This window comes from Dipodomys spectabilis, unplaced genomic scaffold, assembly GCF_019054845.1.
Source record: "Dipodomys spectabilis isolate Male_0828 unplaced genomic scaffold, ASM1905484v1 ptg000017l, whole genome shotgun sequence".
In the NCBI taxonomy this organism is placed as follows: domain Eukaryota; kingdom Metazoa; phylum Chordata; class Mammalia; order Rodentia; family Heteromyidae; genus Dipodomys; species Dipodomys spectabilis.
In genome coordinates this window covers 20,007,327-20,023,787 of record NW_024870694.1, presented here as the reverse complement: position 1 = coordinate 20,023,787, position 16,461 = coordinate 20,007,327, and the positions used below count along the sequence as shown (strand labels likewise).

At 39.1% G+C, this 16,461-nt stretch overlaps 1 protein-coding gene across 1 annotated transcript in view; it reads left to right on the top strand.

Moving 5' to 3' along the window:
• The first annotated feature begins 1,363 nt into the window (after nt 1-1,363).
• Map3k13 (mitogen-activated protein kinase kinase kinase 13) overlaps nt 1,364-16,461 on the top strand; it is a 125,258-nt gene continuing 110,160 nt past the window's right edge. The window contains exon 1 of the mRNA XM_042669253.1: nt 1,364-1,416. The gene's annotated coding sequence lies outside the window, so the exon portion shown is untranslated. The remainder of the gene's footprint in view (nt 1,417-16,461) is intronic.

Sequence of the window (16,461 nt, the reverse complement as noted above, 5' to 3'; positions counted from 1 at the left end):
AACATTTTTGCCTTTCATTGTTATTAGAGAGAAGCACCAATATAGTAAAGGGGTCATGTTGTGTTAAGAGACTCAGACTAAGAAAATTTGAAGACCAGCCCCAAATATATTGCCTCAGAGAGAATAAGATCATGTTTAGAAAAGTATTAGGGCAATTCAAAGAAACATAGGTCCCATGATTTCCCTTATTCGCATTAACTAGTACATGTCTAGGACAAGCAGAAAAGGTCAAAAGCTATGTATATATGACCATATAAGATGATGTTGAGCAAAATGAACCCCAAGATAGGAACACAAATACCTTTTTTCTTTCTTGCTATTATTTCTAATGTATCTATAATATACTATGTGATTTTTTTTTATTTCTTTGTATATTCCTACCCCACAGTATGACCCCTGTTTTCACTATATTTGATGTCAGTGTCCTGCATCTTGTATATACACTCCTCTAATTTGGGGAAGTGAAGAGAAAAAACAAAATGCTTAAATAGGGATACAAATTAACCCATTGTAACAATGAGATGTACAAGATACTATGTTGAAAACTAGCTTTATAACTTCCACAGGAGTGGGGTGGGAAGTAGTTGTGGAGGTGGGAGGGAAGGGATGGTAGGGGAAAAACAAAGGAGGAGGCAACAATGCTCAATAGGAAATGTACTCATTACCTTGCTCATGTAACTGTAACCCTTCTGTACTTTTTACAATGTACAAATAAAAAAAATATTAGGGCAATAAATGCATAGTAAAGGGTTTCTACTTTAAGGGTTTATGGCACAAGCTGCATAAATACAGAAGCTCAAAGGGAAAGAGTATAGAGAAAGTAGATAAGCCCATGAAGCAGCTTGCCAAGAACAGAATTCGGGACCCAAGTGCTCTCTTTAGATCAGCAGATATTCTGCATGTCAGGTATTGGACATTATTCCTCTCCCTGATAAAAGAGGTGGGAACGGAGATAATGGACTATGGAAGAAAAGCAGCCTTCTGGCCTCTTGCTGCCATAATGGCACTTGTATAGATTCTAGACAGGACAGAAAACTTCTATTAAAGGGGGGGAAAAAGATACTTGAGGCTCAGAGGACTGTCCTTCCTCCACCATATAACATGTGGGAAAGAAATGCTCTGTCAAAGCCCAGCCAGCAGAGATTATGAGAATTTCTAGGGTTTTCCTCTATAATCTTCCTTACATTTGTCTCTTTAAACATACTTCACTTGACCTTTGAGAAGTTGCTGATAAGTGGTGTGGAGTTATATGAACAAACCCTCCCACCTGGCTGTTGGGTGGTAGCTCCCAAGGCTGCTGGATATGTGTTTCCGCCAACTGATACAGAAACAGCCAGGAAGGGGACAAAGTTTAGTCTGTGAGGAAATAGTTGGCTGCTGGCAGTTTCATGCACTCTGACCAGACTTCAGCTTGGTGTAAGTAGCTTTTTGTTTTTAAACTTTTATAACGTGCTAATATCAAAAGAATTATAAGAATAATTTACTAAGATTAAATCAAGTTCCTGCTTGGCTCTAAATCAGTGTATTAGATTTACATAAGAGAAAATTTCAGCAGTTCACATAGTTTTATTTTTAAAAATGAAAAGCCATAACAATTTTTATCAGATATTCTACTAAAACAGATCCTGCTTACATAACATCTTATGTTGAGTGAAGGATTTTTACAACTAAATAAAAGTGAATGAATTTATATTTGGTTTATATTTCCAAATAATGCGTAGATTTTTGTCCCTTTCTCTTTATAGTTTGCTATTCCTTGAGGTGAATTTGATAGCAAATAATTACTCTGGAATGATTATACTAGAGGTTTTTCTGTTCAAAAAAATGAAATGAATGAGAATAAAGTAGACTCTAAAATGTAACAAAATGTTGGGATCCTAGATTTAAGAGCCACAGAATAGAGGGTAAAAATTGGAAGAGAGCAAAGGGAGGGGTGATATTGTCTAAAAAGAAATATACTCATTACCCGACTTATAAGACAGTAACTCTACTGTACAACACCTTTATAATAACAATAAAAATATTTAATAATGAGCCACAAATATATATTTTCAAAGAGGAAAAACTTTGTCAAATGGGTGGAAGTGACAAGCAGCCAAAGAAATTTCATGCAACTTTGAAATCTGTTGTTGTTTTTTTTTTAAATTTACATTTTGACATCTGTGCTTATTTGCCAGGCAGAAATCCCAGCACTATATGTAAAATAACTTTCATATATAATAGTAGAGTTGTGACACTTTAGCTGTTCTTATTTTAAGTTGAGATTAGTGTTCCAGGAACTAAACAGAATGTTACACAAACATATTGACTTTATTGAATGTCGCTACAAGAATATTAAGGCTGTTTTAGGGTTGCAAAATTTCGTATTTCCTTTTTCCCCTCTCACAATATATTTAAAAACCTGGTCCATGTCAATTTTATGACTTTGAATATGGAAATATAGTTTAATGTTGTTAATATATAAAAGCTGTAAAGACTGGCTGTTCGCCATAAACCTTTGAAATCTCTGGAGAGTGCTGAGGAGAGAGGTTGTTCCTGTAGAATATTTTTCGTTCCCTGTCTTCCTGTAAGACCTCAGGGACATTCTGACTATTTCTCTAGCCTGCTTGTTACTTCTGCCTGTGGAGGGAGCCCAGACAGTGGTACTGGTCCCCAGTGCTTCTTGCTGGAATGGACAGGACACCTTGTTCTAGCAGGCTGAAGTGAAAACCTTGACTCACCCTTTAGGCTGCTGAGTCTCGGTGACTACAACTTCCCAAGTGGATTACTTTCCCCAAATCAATAGCCTCTTCTGGAAAAGGATATTTATTTAGTTGTTGGTTCATAAGGCAAGACTAGGGAGGGGTAAAGGTTCCTTGGAAAATAAGCCTGAATGGCAGGTGACATGGTTACCAGGAAAGCTGTGCTGTTCTATCTGGATTAGAAGTATGTCAGTCTTTCAACCACCCAAAAGGCAGCACCTCAAGCTTTTCTTCCCTTAGGGCCTTTGCTGCCTTGAAAGCATGCTTCCCTCTTCTCCAATCATTGAGATATTTATTAGAATGCCTCCTCCCTGGGGAGGCCTTCCCAGACAATCCCTCCCAATTTTCTTTTACCACATCACTTCTTCCTTTACCTGGATTTCCTTAGAAAAAGAAAAGCTCCTGGCATTATATAGTCTATAGATATAAAAAGTATATATATATATATATATATATATATATATATATAATACTGAGGTGTACATATATGACTGTGTGCATACATGTGTGTGAATATATGTGTATTTGGCCTTTTCTTCTAGACTGTAAATTCTGGCAGGGCATATACTTTATCTTGTTCAGTACTGTATTGCCAGTGCCCCTAATATGCTTGCTTGACTTACAGTAGACACTTGGCAAGTACTTTTACAACTAGACCAATGGTGTCACTAAAACTTATTCGTAAGCATAACACTTTTTAAATAAATAATATACATATTAATATGATTTCCAGACAAAGTATATTGTCTTGTTTGCCAAGTCTGCCCCATTCTTTTCCCAGTCTGCCTCACCAGACCACTGTTAGAATTTTCCAACGTTCCCTCCAGAATTTCATATTGTATATGCATGGAAACATCAAAGTATAACTCAACTCATTTCTTTTTATACACTATTTTACATACTGGTCTTTGTTTTTTCACTTGTAAGATATTTTGAATTATCTTTTCCTGTCTGTGCATAGCAAGTATCCTTATATTTGAATAGCTGCTCCTAATAAGTGATATGAATTACTAGTACATAAATACTAATCTGTTATATTTATGGGCCATAATTTATATAACCAATCATAGAGCTGGGGAATATTTGGTTGTTTAATGGGCCTTTCTATTGTAAACAATGCTGATATTCATACTTTGTGCATATATCATTTCACATACTCATATATACATATCTATCTATCTATCTATCTATATCTATATATCTATATATCTATATATATACACCTTTATAATTAAATTCTCCAATGTAGAATTGCTGGGTTTGGCTCAAGCAGTAGAGCACTAGCTTTGAGCAAAAAAGCTCAGGGGTAGCACCTAGGCCCTAAGTTTAAGCCCCAAGACCAACACTAGAAAAAAATTGTTTTAGTACAATTTTTGTTTTGGTAATTTATAATAAAATGTATTAAAGGTCTTAAAGTTGTTTTTAATTGGATTTAGAAACAACATAAGACTGAGTGTAGCCACGCATGCCTATCATCTTATTATACTTTGGAGATGGAGATTGGGAAGAGTAAGGCTGAAGCCTGGACAAAAAGTGAGTGAGCTTCCCATCTCAATCAATAAGCTAAGTGTGGTAGTTGGTGCCAGTATGTCCCTATGATCCTAGTGATATGGGAGGCCATAATTAAGAGGACTGTGATCTGTATCTTTCCCTGGGCAAACACTTAAGACTCTACCTGAAAAAAAATAAGTAAAAGCAAAAAGGTATGAAAGTGTGGCTTGAGTTATACTCATTAAAAAACAAACCATCAAGGGATAGGACTGTAGCTTATTGGTAGAATGTTTATCTAGCTTATATAAGGTCCTGTGTTCAGTCCCCAATATTGCAAAAACAAAGAGAAAAACAAGCAAACAAACAAAAAAGCCACCTCATTTCCCGTGTTCCCTAATAGTCCCTCACAGCTACTATTAATTTAGTACTTGTTTGCTGAAACCCTCTGACTCTTGTTCTTGTGTGCTGTGTTAGTCATCTTTTTTTTATTATTTATTTATTTATTTTTTGGGTCCAGTCATGGGGCCTGAACTCTGGGCCTGGGAGCTGTCCCTGAGCTCTTCAGCTCAAGGCTAGCACTCTACCACAGCGCCACTTCCGGCTTTTTTCTTTTTGCTTATGTGGTACTGAGAAATCGAACCCAGGGCTTCATGAATGCAAGGCAAGCACTCTACCACTGAGCCACCTTCCCAGCCTGTTAGTCATCTTTTTGATACTATAACACCTTTATAATCAACCTATAAAATGAAAAGGTTTATTTTGACTGGCACTGTTTTAATCAATGATCAGGTACCCAGTTTGGCCTTTGGTGTTGGAGCCTGGGCAACAAACATAGCTGAAGTGTATGATATGAAAAACCCATTTATTTCATGGCCGGGATGCAAAAGTAGTTGGAGACCAGAGACCCAGTCTCTTTCTGTGACCAGAAGGCCTCCCACCCAGCCCTACCTCTTAAAGCTTCCATCACTTCCCAATGCCAAGCTGGGAATTAAGTCTTTAAACCATGGGCCTTTGCCGAGTATTTAAAGCAACAACAGCTAACTTAGAAATAACATTGAGTTTTTATGAAGGTAATGTGTAAATGCGGTAATAATGTATATTAGATGCTTAATGTAGGGGCAGTATGATAAGGCCAAAAACAAATAAAAGTCTTGATTTTCAGAAAAAAGTAAAACTGCCATTATTCTTATATGACATGATTGAGTATATTTAAAACATCTTGTAAAGTCTATTTTTGATAATTCACTTGAGCTACTTGAATTTAGCAAAAGGCTATTTTCAGTATAAACTATAGGAATAATTAGAACAGCTAAAACAATTAGAAAATATGTGAAACTATCACCAGCAAAAATACCAAATACAGCCAGGGGCTGGTAACTTATGCCTGTAATCCTAGCTACTCAGTAAGGCTGAGGTCTAAGGCTCACTGTTCAAAGCCAGCTGGGGTGGGAAAGTTGTGAGACTCTTATCTGCAATAACCACCAGAAAACAAGAAGTGGAGCTGTGGCTCAAAGTGGTACAGTACTAGCCTTGAGCAAAAGAGCTTGGGTACAGCACCCAGGCCTGTGCATGCCTGTAATCCTAGCTACTCAGGAGACTAAGGTCCAGAGGATCATGGCTTAAAGACACCTCAGGCAGAAAAGTATATGAGACTCCATCTTGAAAATAACTAGCAAAAAGCAGGGCTGGAGGCATGGCTCAAGTGGTAGAGTACCAGGTAAGAAAATAAGTTGAATACCTGTTAGGCCTACAATTCAAGCTTGAGGACCAGCAACAACAAACAAAAAATTGAACAAAAATTTAATCAAGTACATCTGTGAAAAAAGCACAAAACCTCTATTGTCATGAAAAAAATATTGAGAAAAAATTAAGAAGCCAAAAAGTGCAAAATACATAAAAAGTGCCATATATCTATATACAAGCTATAGATGTCTATGTAATTTATGCATGTATGTGCACATACATACAATTGCTAGGATGACCATTCTCCCTAATTCAATCTATAGATCTAGTGTGGTCCCCATCAAAATTCTAGTAGGAATTGTTGAAGAAACTGATTTTAAATTTTTATGTGGAAATGTACAGGATATAGATTAGCAAAAATGAGCTTGAAAAGGAACAAAGAAGGTAGGTGAGACTTATAATACATGATTTTAAGACTTAACTATTTAAAGCTATAATAATCAATGTGGTATTGTCTGAAGAGAGACAAGTTAGTGGCACAAAATTGTGTAGCCAGAGATAAACCTAACATATATAAGGTCAATTGAATTTTGATGAAGGTGGGAAGACAAGCCAATGAAAAAAGGATAATCTTCAGTATGTGATGAAACAAATACATTTTCCTGCAGACAAGAAACAGGAGCCTTCACTCCTCTCAGTCCACATGCAAAAATACATAGGAAAGTGGCGCTGTAGCTCAAGTGGTAGAGTGCTCGCCTTGAGTTGAAGAGCTGAGGGACAGCGCCCAGGCCCAGAGTTCAAGCCCCACGACCGACAAAAAAAAAAAAAAAAAATACATAGGAGTCATATAACTCAGCACCAAAAAGCTAGGGAAAGAAAAAAATTGCGAAAAATACCTTTCTAAACTTACGTATGCAGAGATTTCTTAATAAAGATTTACTTAGCAAAATTAAACAAGCTTATACATTTTAAGACTTCTCAGGACTTTTAGTTTGTTAATGTTTCTAATAAAAGGATGATAAAACATTTCCCCAGCTCTTTAGCCACAGAATCCTATTGGAATAAATAGAATATACAGAATCCTCTTGGAATAAATAGAATATACAGCTTTAGTTCTCTCCTCAAAGCATAGTGTGTGTGTGTGTGTGTGTGTGTGTGTGTGTGTGTGTGTGTGTGTGTGTGTGTGTGTACCGGTACTGAAATTTGAACTCAGGACTTTGTGCTCCCACTTGGCTTTTTCTGTTCAGGACTTGCACTCTATCACATGAACCACAGCTCTACTTCTGCCTTTTTCGGGGGTTAATTGGAGATAAAAGTCTCATATGCTATTTACCTTAGCTGGCTTTGAACATCAGTCCTCAGATCTCAGCCTCCTGAGTAGCTAGAATTATAGGTGTGAACCACTGTACTCAGCTAAAATATAGTACTTTTGAAAACTATGTTGTTCATGATCAGTTTCTCTCTTTTTGGTGCAAATGAATAATTGGAATTATTTCCTTCTAACAAGTAAAGAAAACTCCATGGGCTGGGAAGGTGGCTCAGTGGTAGAGCGCTTGCCTTGCATGCATGAGGCCCTGGGTTCGATTCCTCAGCACCACATAAAGCAAAAAGAAAAAAGCCGGAAGTGGCGCTGTGGCTCAAGTGGTAGAGCGCTAGCCTTGAGCTGAAGAGCTGAGGAACAGCGCCCAGGCCCAGAGTTCAGACCCCACAGCTGGACCCACAAAAAAGAAAAAAAAGAAAACTCCTTAACTGTAATTCCTGTTATATCATCTTTATAATAACAAAAAATACATAAATACATACATACACACATACATTTTTTTTTTGCCCAGTCTTTGGGCTTGAACTCAGGGCCTGGGCACTGCCAATAGCTTCTTTTGCTCAAGGCTAGCATTCTACCACTTGAGCCACAGCACCACTTCCAGCCTTTTCTTTTTATGTAGTACTGAGGTATCGAACCCAGGGCTTTATGCATTCTAGGCCAGCACTCTACCACCAAGCCACATTCCCAGCCCCAATCAATACATTTAAAAAAAATAAAACTTTATCCAAAGGATTGTGATTACTCTCCATCTCATATTCACTGCCAGCCAGCCAACTATTACAGTTATTATCATTTGTAGGATTTTTGACTCTTTTGTCTCATTAGACTGATGTTCAGCAGAATCAGAGGACTAAAAAGTGATTGATTAAAGGTGCAAAGCACTTTGCACTTTCCCTGCTGCTGGTTCCATATATGTGATATGGCTAACGATGCCTTGCTTTCTCACCGCCTTTCACTCTCTAGGCTGTTTGCTTCTCTCACTCTGTAGTTCCTGTAATTCTCTTAGTTCCTAATTGCTTGAAGGCCTGTAGATTCATTCTTGGTTTCTGTGACATACCTGATAGCTGACTCATTTCTCACTGACCTATTTAGTTTCCCCTACCTGCTGTTGCTATCCATGAATAAAAGGTTTATGAATATGAGTTGTCACAAAAGAAGTAGGAGGGGACAGAACCAGGCAGGGATGTAGATACTCAGGAGGCTGAAATCTGAGAATAGAGGTTTGAAGCTAACCCTTGCAGACAAATCCAAGAGATTTCTTTTTTTTTAATTTTTAATTAATTTATTTTTTTAATCTTTTTTCTTTTTGCTTATGTGGTGCTGAGGAATTGAACCCAGGGCCTCAGGCATGCAAGGCAAGCGCTCTACCACTGAGCCACCTTCCCAGCCCCAAATCCAAGAGATTTCTATCTCTAATTAACTAACAAAAAGCCAGAACTGGAAGTATGGTTCAAATGGTAGAGTGCCAGACATGAGCCAAAAAAGCCAAGTGAGGGTGTGGAGGCCCAGGAATTAAACCCCAGCACCAGCACAAAAAAGGAGAAGTGAGACCAGACTGGCAAAAAGTTCAAGAGATTCCTTCTCATTCAATAAAAATCTGGATATCAAAATACATGGCCTACTCATAAATGTGAGTTTTTTAAAATTATTTGAAAAATAACTAAAACAAAAATGACTAAAGTCATAGCTAAGAGATAGAATACCGACCTAGCAAGCTTAAAGCCCTGAGTTCAAACTCCAGTACTATAAATAATAAATGGACAAATAAGTAAGAAATAAGCAAGTGGAGGGGAATAGAAGAGAAAGCAGAAGGAAACCAGAGCCAAACTTACCTTGCCTACCCTTGGTCCAGAGCTCATGCTGTTCAGGAAAAGAGATCTTAGGAAGAAATTAAAATGATATGGAATGCTAGAGGGATTTAAAAAGGAAAGGAAATTTACGGATGTGTCTAGTGTATTTTTTTTTAGTTTTTAATATATTTTTGTTGTAAAGATACTGTACAGAGGGGTTACAGTTACATGAGTAAGGTAATGAGTACATTTCCTATGGAGGAAGCATTGTTACCACCTCCTTTGTTTTTCTCCTACCATTCCTTCCCTTCCCACCTCCTCAACTCCTCCCTCTCCTCTTCCATCACCAAGTTGTAAAGTTCGTTTTCAACAGCATTTTGTTATTTCCTTTCCCCTCCCTAAATTAGAAAAATGGATATACAAGATGCAAGGCACTAGAATCAAATACAGTGAAAACAGGGGTTATACCATGGGGGAAGAACATACAAAGGAAACAAGAAAATCACATAGTGTCCCGTGTATTTTTAAAGTTGAACTGCTGTAATAGTTTCTCCTAAACATGAAAGCTAATAGCCAAATACAGAAGTGTCATGCATCATCTAAACAGAGCTCACTAGAGTATCTACATGAATTAAAGTTAAGAAGCATTAGTAACACATATGCTACTAATCTCTGTCTCTCTCTGTCTCTGTCTCTCTCTCTCTGTCTCTGTCTCTCTCTCTGCCAGTCCTGGAGATTGAACTCAGGGCCTGGGCACTGTCCCTGAGCTTCTTTTGCTCAAGGCTAGCACTTTGCCACTTGAGCCACAGCACCATTTCAGGATTTTTCTGTTTATGTGGTACTTAGGAATCAAACCCAGGGCTTCGAGCATGCTAGGCAAGCACTCTACCACTAAGCCACATTCCCAGCCCACTAATCTCTCTTTTGATAATAAAAATATATTCTTTTAAAGAAAAATTGGGCTTCCTCTTACTGTACAAATTATATGTGTGCATGTATGTGTTTACAAGTATATATGCACATGCATACACATAGAACAGACTCTGTTCTAGACACTTTCACATGCAGTGTCTAATTTAAACATTTACCTGTTTCCTAGCTTCTGCAGTCTGGAAAAATGGGATCATAATAATTCACTCTGCCTTCATCACAGAAACCAAGTGATTGCAAACAAATAACTACTTTGATCACTATTCTACAATTTGAAGAACAAATGTTGCATGCTGTATTATAAGAAGTGTATCAGTAATTTCCACAGTACAAAGATGTGACCAATTCTGATAAAATTTATTTCAGCCAGGCGCCTGTGGCTCACACCCGAATCCTAGCTACTCAGGAGGCTGAGATCTGAGGATCACAGTTCAGAAAAGTCCGTGAGACTCTTATCTCCAATAAACCACCAAAACCAGAAATGGTGCTCAAGTGGTAGAGTGCTTTCCTTGAGCTGAAGGGCTCAGGGATAGCACCCAGACCCTGAGTTCAAGCCCTATGACTGACAAAAAAATTTTTTCTTTGAAATTCATTTGCAATACACATAGATTAGAAGTGTTTTCACCAACATCATAGACCATTATGGAATGCCTGAAAGGATCAGCCAATCCAATGTCTGTTTCTCAATATGTGCAATCCAAAGTAAACAGTTCCTTCACTGTACTGTCGAACATACCTTATCAAAGAAAAATGAACAGAAGAACACAGGCAAATAAACAGATAGCAACACAGGATAGCAGGCAAATAAACAGGATAGCAACACAGATGACAAAAAGAATTATAACTTAAAAACCAGTTTTTGGTTTGAAAAATAAGATGACCTGTTAAAAAAAGGAAGGATACGGAGGATACTAGGGGTCACATGGGGAAAAGTTTGCTTAATTCTAAAATGTACTAACTTGGAGATGAACAGCCTCTCTGTCTCTGTTTCTGTCTCTGTTTCTATCTGTCTGTCTCTCTCTGTGTGACCTATCCTTTATGAGCTAAACCTTCAGAATGAAAGGTTCAAAAATGATTGGGCCCTATGTTTAGGCTGCCTTTTCATTGTCCTTGTAGTTTTCAGGATTTTGTGTGTGTGTGTGTGGGGGGGGGGGGTGAGTACCAGGGCTTGAACTTAGTTCCTCATGATCTCCCTCAACTTTTTTTTTTTTTTTTTGGGTCCAGTCGGGGGCCTGAACTCTGGGCCTGGGCTCTGTCCCTCAGCTCTTCAGCTCAAGGCTAGCACTCTACCACTTGAGCCACAGCGCCACTTCCGGCTTTTTTCTTTTTGCTTATGTCGTGCTGAGGAATTGAACCCAGGGCCTCATGCATGCAAGGCAAGCGCTCTACCACTGAGCCACTTCCCCAGCCCCTCCCTCAACTTTTTCACTCAATACCGGTGCTCTAACCCCTGGAGACACACCTCCATTCAAATATTTTATTTATATTATAATTGGAGATAGTCTCTCAAACTTTGCCCAGGCTGGTTTCAAACCTTGATCCCCAGGTATCAGGCTTCTGAGTAACTAGAATTACAAACATGAGCCACTTTTACTCAACAGCTTCCAGAATTTAATAATTTGGTGAGAGTTAAGGAAAATCCAATTGCTGCCAAATATCTAGAAATTTTTCTTCAACTTTCCTAAAATAATCAGATAATGACAAACTGGAGAACAAACTCATCCAGAGACGATCATAAAAAGTCACTTTTGGGGGGCTGGGCTAGTAGCCCGGCACATGTTTAGCATGTGTAAAGCTTTGGGCTTAATTTTCAGCATCTAACCACAATCAAGAGTTGCTGTTTGAAAAGTGGGGGGCGGGGGGGGGGGAAAGGCAGCATAGTGATCTATTATCTGGAAGGTAAATACATTATAAGACATGGAAACAAGTGTAAGAAAAAGAAGACTTTACCTGAACTTGAAAGATTCACCAAGAATCAAGTGTTCAAACAATATACATAAGAAATACAGGGGCCAGCTATGGTGGTGTGTACCTGTAAACCTAGCTCTGAGGGAGGGGGAGGAACTCATCCCAGTCTGGTCCTCAGACCCCATCTGAAAAATAAGCTAAAACAAAGGGGTTGGGGCTCATGGCTTATGTGATAGAGTACCTTTCTGCCAAGCACAAGGCCCTGAATGTAAACCCCAGTATTAAGGGAAAAAGTAGAAGCAAATAATTAGCAATTGAGAAATAGTCAACATCTGGGTGCTGGTTCCTTGAATAAAGAAAAGGACTAGAAGACATTACGAAAGCCTATACTCAAAAGTTGCCTTTATTCTATAGTACTCTATGCCTATGAAATGAACTCGTTCATTTTTTTTAGCATTTCTTTTTTCTTTTTCTTTTCTTCATTAAAAAATTTTTTTTTGATGGGGATGGAGTTTGAACTCAGGGTCTTTATTTTGTTTGGCAAGCTTCTCTCTTGCTGAACTATGGCTCCATGCCCTTTGTGCAATATTTATTTTGAAACAGGATTCCGATTTTTGCCCATGCTTGCACCTGGATCATTATCTTCCTGTTTTAGGTTTCCTGAAGTAGCTGGGTTGAGGTACATGCCACAGCAGCATGCACCTGTTATCACAACTTCTATAGAAAAGGATTCTCTTAAAAAAAACTTTTTTTTGTTCCACTTGGCCTGGAACAAGAACTCATCTCAGCCTGGTGAGTAGCTAGGATTACAGATGTAAGCCACCATGCCAGACTCTAGCTTTTCTTTTGGATTGATTTTTTTTTTTTGGTCGGTCATAGGGCTTGAACTCTGGGCCTGGGCACTGTCCCTCAGCTCTTCAGCTCAAGGCTAGTGCTCTACCACTTGAGCCACAGCGTCACTTCTGGCTTTTTCTGTTTATGTGGTGCTGAGGAATCGAACCCAGGGTCTCATGCATGCAAGGCAGGCATTCTGCCACTGAGCTACCCTCCCAGCCCTGGATTGATTTTTATACTTTCCATTTCTGTAGTCAAATTTCCCATTTATTCATGCCTCTCTTTTCTACTAGATCCTTTTTGGTGTGTTTGTGACTGGGACTTAAACTCAGGGTCCTCTCCACTCCCTGCTTTCTCTCTCTCTCTTAGCTTTTAATTTTCTCTCTCTCAATATTTCTCTCTCTCTCTCTCTCTCTTTCTCTCTCCATCTCACTTTGTTTTCTCTCTCAGCTTCCTCAGCTTTCTGTCTCAGTACTTTTTCTCTCTGTCTGCTTTTTTACTCATAGCTGGCATTCCACTACTTGAGCTACACCTCCAGTCTGGCATTTTGCTGATTAATTGGAGATGGAGTCGCACAAACTTTTCTGTCCAGGTGAGCTTCAAACCTCAGTCTTCCAGGTCTCAGCCTCCTGAGTAGCTAAGATTATAGATTTGAGCCACTAATGCTCAGATAAAAACCACTACTTTAGAACAGGGGTTGGAAAACTTTTTCTACAAAGGGGCTTGAACTCAGAGCCTCGTGCTCTTGCTCAGCTTTTTTGCTCACAACTGGTGCTTTACCATTTGAGCCACACCTCTACTTCTGGTATTTTGCTGGTTAACTGGAGATAAAGGTCCCTCAGAATTGTCTGCCCATACTGGCTTTGAACTGCTGTCCGCAGGTCTCAGTCTCCTGAGTAGTTAGTATTACTGGCATGGGCCACCAGCACCTAGTAGGTTGCTTATTTTATAATAAAGATTTATTGGAATATATGATACCAATATTTCTGTGTTGTATATGGATATTTTTACACTATAGCACTGAGTAGTTGAGATACAGATTATAGTGCATAAAAGCCTAAGGTATTTACTAGCTAGTCCTTAAAAAAATTCCTTAAGGGGGCTGGGAAAGTGGCTCAAGTGGTAGAGTGCTAGCCTTGAGCTGAAGACCTGAGGGACAGTGCCCCAGAGTTCAGGCCCCACATCTGGACCCCCCCCCCAAAAAATTCCTTAACTAGGTCATATACACACAACAACAGCAGCAGCAGCAGCAGCAGCAGCAGTAACAGCAGCAACTAAAAACTACTGCAGCTTTTTGCTTGCTACTGATAGCTTGCTCTCAGGGAAGCCAGCTGCCCTGTCATAAGGACACTCAGATGGCCCTGTAGAAAGGCCCACATGACAAGGAACCAGAGCCTCTTGCACACAGCTGTGTGAATACACATTGGAAATACTCCTGTAACCCCAGTCAGGTCTTCAGATGGCTGTATCCCTTGTCAGCAAACAGTGCGACTTTGTGAGTGACCTGAGGGCAAGGATTCTCAGATTCCTGACCCGCAGAGCCCTGTGAGATAATAAACATTTGATGTTTTCAGCTGGTAAATTTTGGGAAATTAGTTATGCTATAATGCAGTATTCAGTGCAAGTTTGCAGACTATTATGTACATTTAACCCATTTCATCCGCTTTTGCTATTTTAGAAACATACTGAGAATTGAGATCTTCTATGTAAAGAATCTGAGCCAAGTGCAGTGGCTCACTCCTATAATCCTAGCTACTCTGGGTGTGATTACAGACCAGCTTGGGGAGAAAGTCAGCAAAACCCTATCTCAAAGAACAAGCCTGATGTGGTAGTTCATGTCCTAGCTATTGTGGGAGGTGGAGGTAGGAGGATTGTGTCTGTGTTTCAAACCCAAGGAAAAAAAGCAAGAGATCATGTCCGAAAAGATAATGAAAGCAAAAAGAGCTGGGAGTATGGCACAAGGGATAGAGCATTAGTGTGAGCCTCTTAATGCTCTTATCATGTCACACAACATAAGTATGACCATATGTTGCTTTTAAGTTTATAGTCTAGACTCATTTGAGTCATCAAGCAGGATGTTTGCTGTGTTAGGTTACTATTATTTGTATAAAAAGGAATAATATAAGGCTGCATGTGGTGGCAAATGCCTGTAATCCCAGCTATGCCCAAGGTGGAGGTAGGAGAATTGTGGTCCAAGGGCAGTCTAGGCACCTAGACTCTACTGAAAAACAAAAGGACTAAAGTGTGATTCAAGTGGTAGATCATTTGAATAACAAGGTCCTGCGTGCTATCCCCACAAAACCCAACAGAACAGGAATGGTATGATTGTAATTTTTATTAGATATGTGTCAAGGCCTTTAGATACTATGTGTGTGTGTGTAGACACACACAGACATATGTGTGTATATATTATTATACTGTATATATTATAAACACATATATACATATCTGTATATACATATGTATATGTGTGTACATATGTATACATATGTATGTATATATATATATATATATATATATATATATATACATGTATATATGTAACAACAAGTTATTTCTAGTTGGAATAGTGTCCAAATTCTGTTTTATTGTTGTATAACAATATTGTCATAAACATATTGGCCTAATTCAACACATATTTATTTATTTATTTATTTATTTTTAAATTTAATTTTATTTTATTTGAGAACATACTGTACAGAGGGGTTACAATTACATGGGCAGGATAATGCATACATTTCTTACCAAGCATTGCAGCCTCCTCCTTTGTTTACCCTTCACCTCCCTTCCCAGCCTCCCCCCTCCCCTCCACCCAATCCTTCCCCCCGTCCCCCCCCCCCCCCGACATTGTAAAGCTCGTTTTTGACATGACATGACATTTTGTTCAACACATATTTATTACCCCCGTCACTAGGGCCTGGCCTCATTGTGTCCTCTGCTTAAAGTTTCACATAAGTCCTGACCAAGGCATTGTCCAGGGCTAAGTTCTCACCCCGAAGGCTACTGGGGAAGTTATGGTTGGTAAGAGCACCCAGTGATAAGGGTTGTATTTGGAGGACTGAGAGATTCAGGTTTGTTTTTCCTGCCTGTTGATCCCCAGGTCTTAGGGGCCACCCCTACTTCCTTGCCATGTGAGGTTCCTCAACCCAGCCTATCCTTCCTCATAGCTAGCATGGGAGAGACTCCAGACAGGTGCCCCAGTTTTGTATAACACAGTCATGTAGTTAGTTATGCGCTTGTAATCACGTTCATCCCAGCATCTTGACTTATTCCTGAGAAGTCTTACACTGAAGGGGTGAAGATCACACGGACATGAATGGGCGGAGCTCACGGTCATAGGGACCACCTTAAATATATTTCTGCCACAAAGACTTGGAAATCATGCAAATCCTTGCAGGGCAAAATGAGTGCCTTACCAGCCTTGGTTTCTCACTTAAAAAGGCACTGTAATGCATTCCCTTTTTTCCCTTCCTCTTTGCTGCAAATGGATGACTCCCAGCAGGGATACTTTTAATGAATAGAAATGAGATAATAAAAACCAAGAGGTTAAAAGATACATATCTAATCCCAAAAGATAGCTAGAACAGCTTGGCATGCTGTGAATAGATTGACAAGCAGAGACTTCCGAGGTGCTGCTTTCAGAGCCCATTTCCCCCAGTTTAAAAAGCCCTATTATCTATTTCAGTAGCGGTGACAGATCCCAAGTTTCCTTCTTTAGTAAATCCTATTCATGCCTCCCATTTGCAAGGCCCTTTGCTAA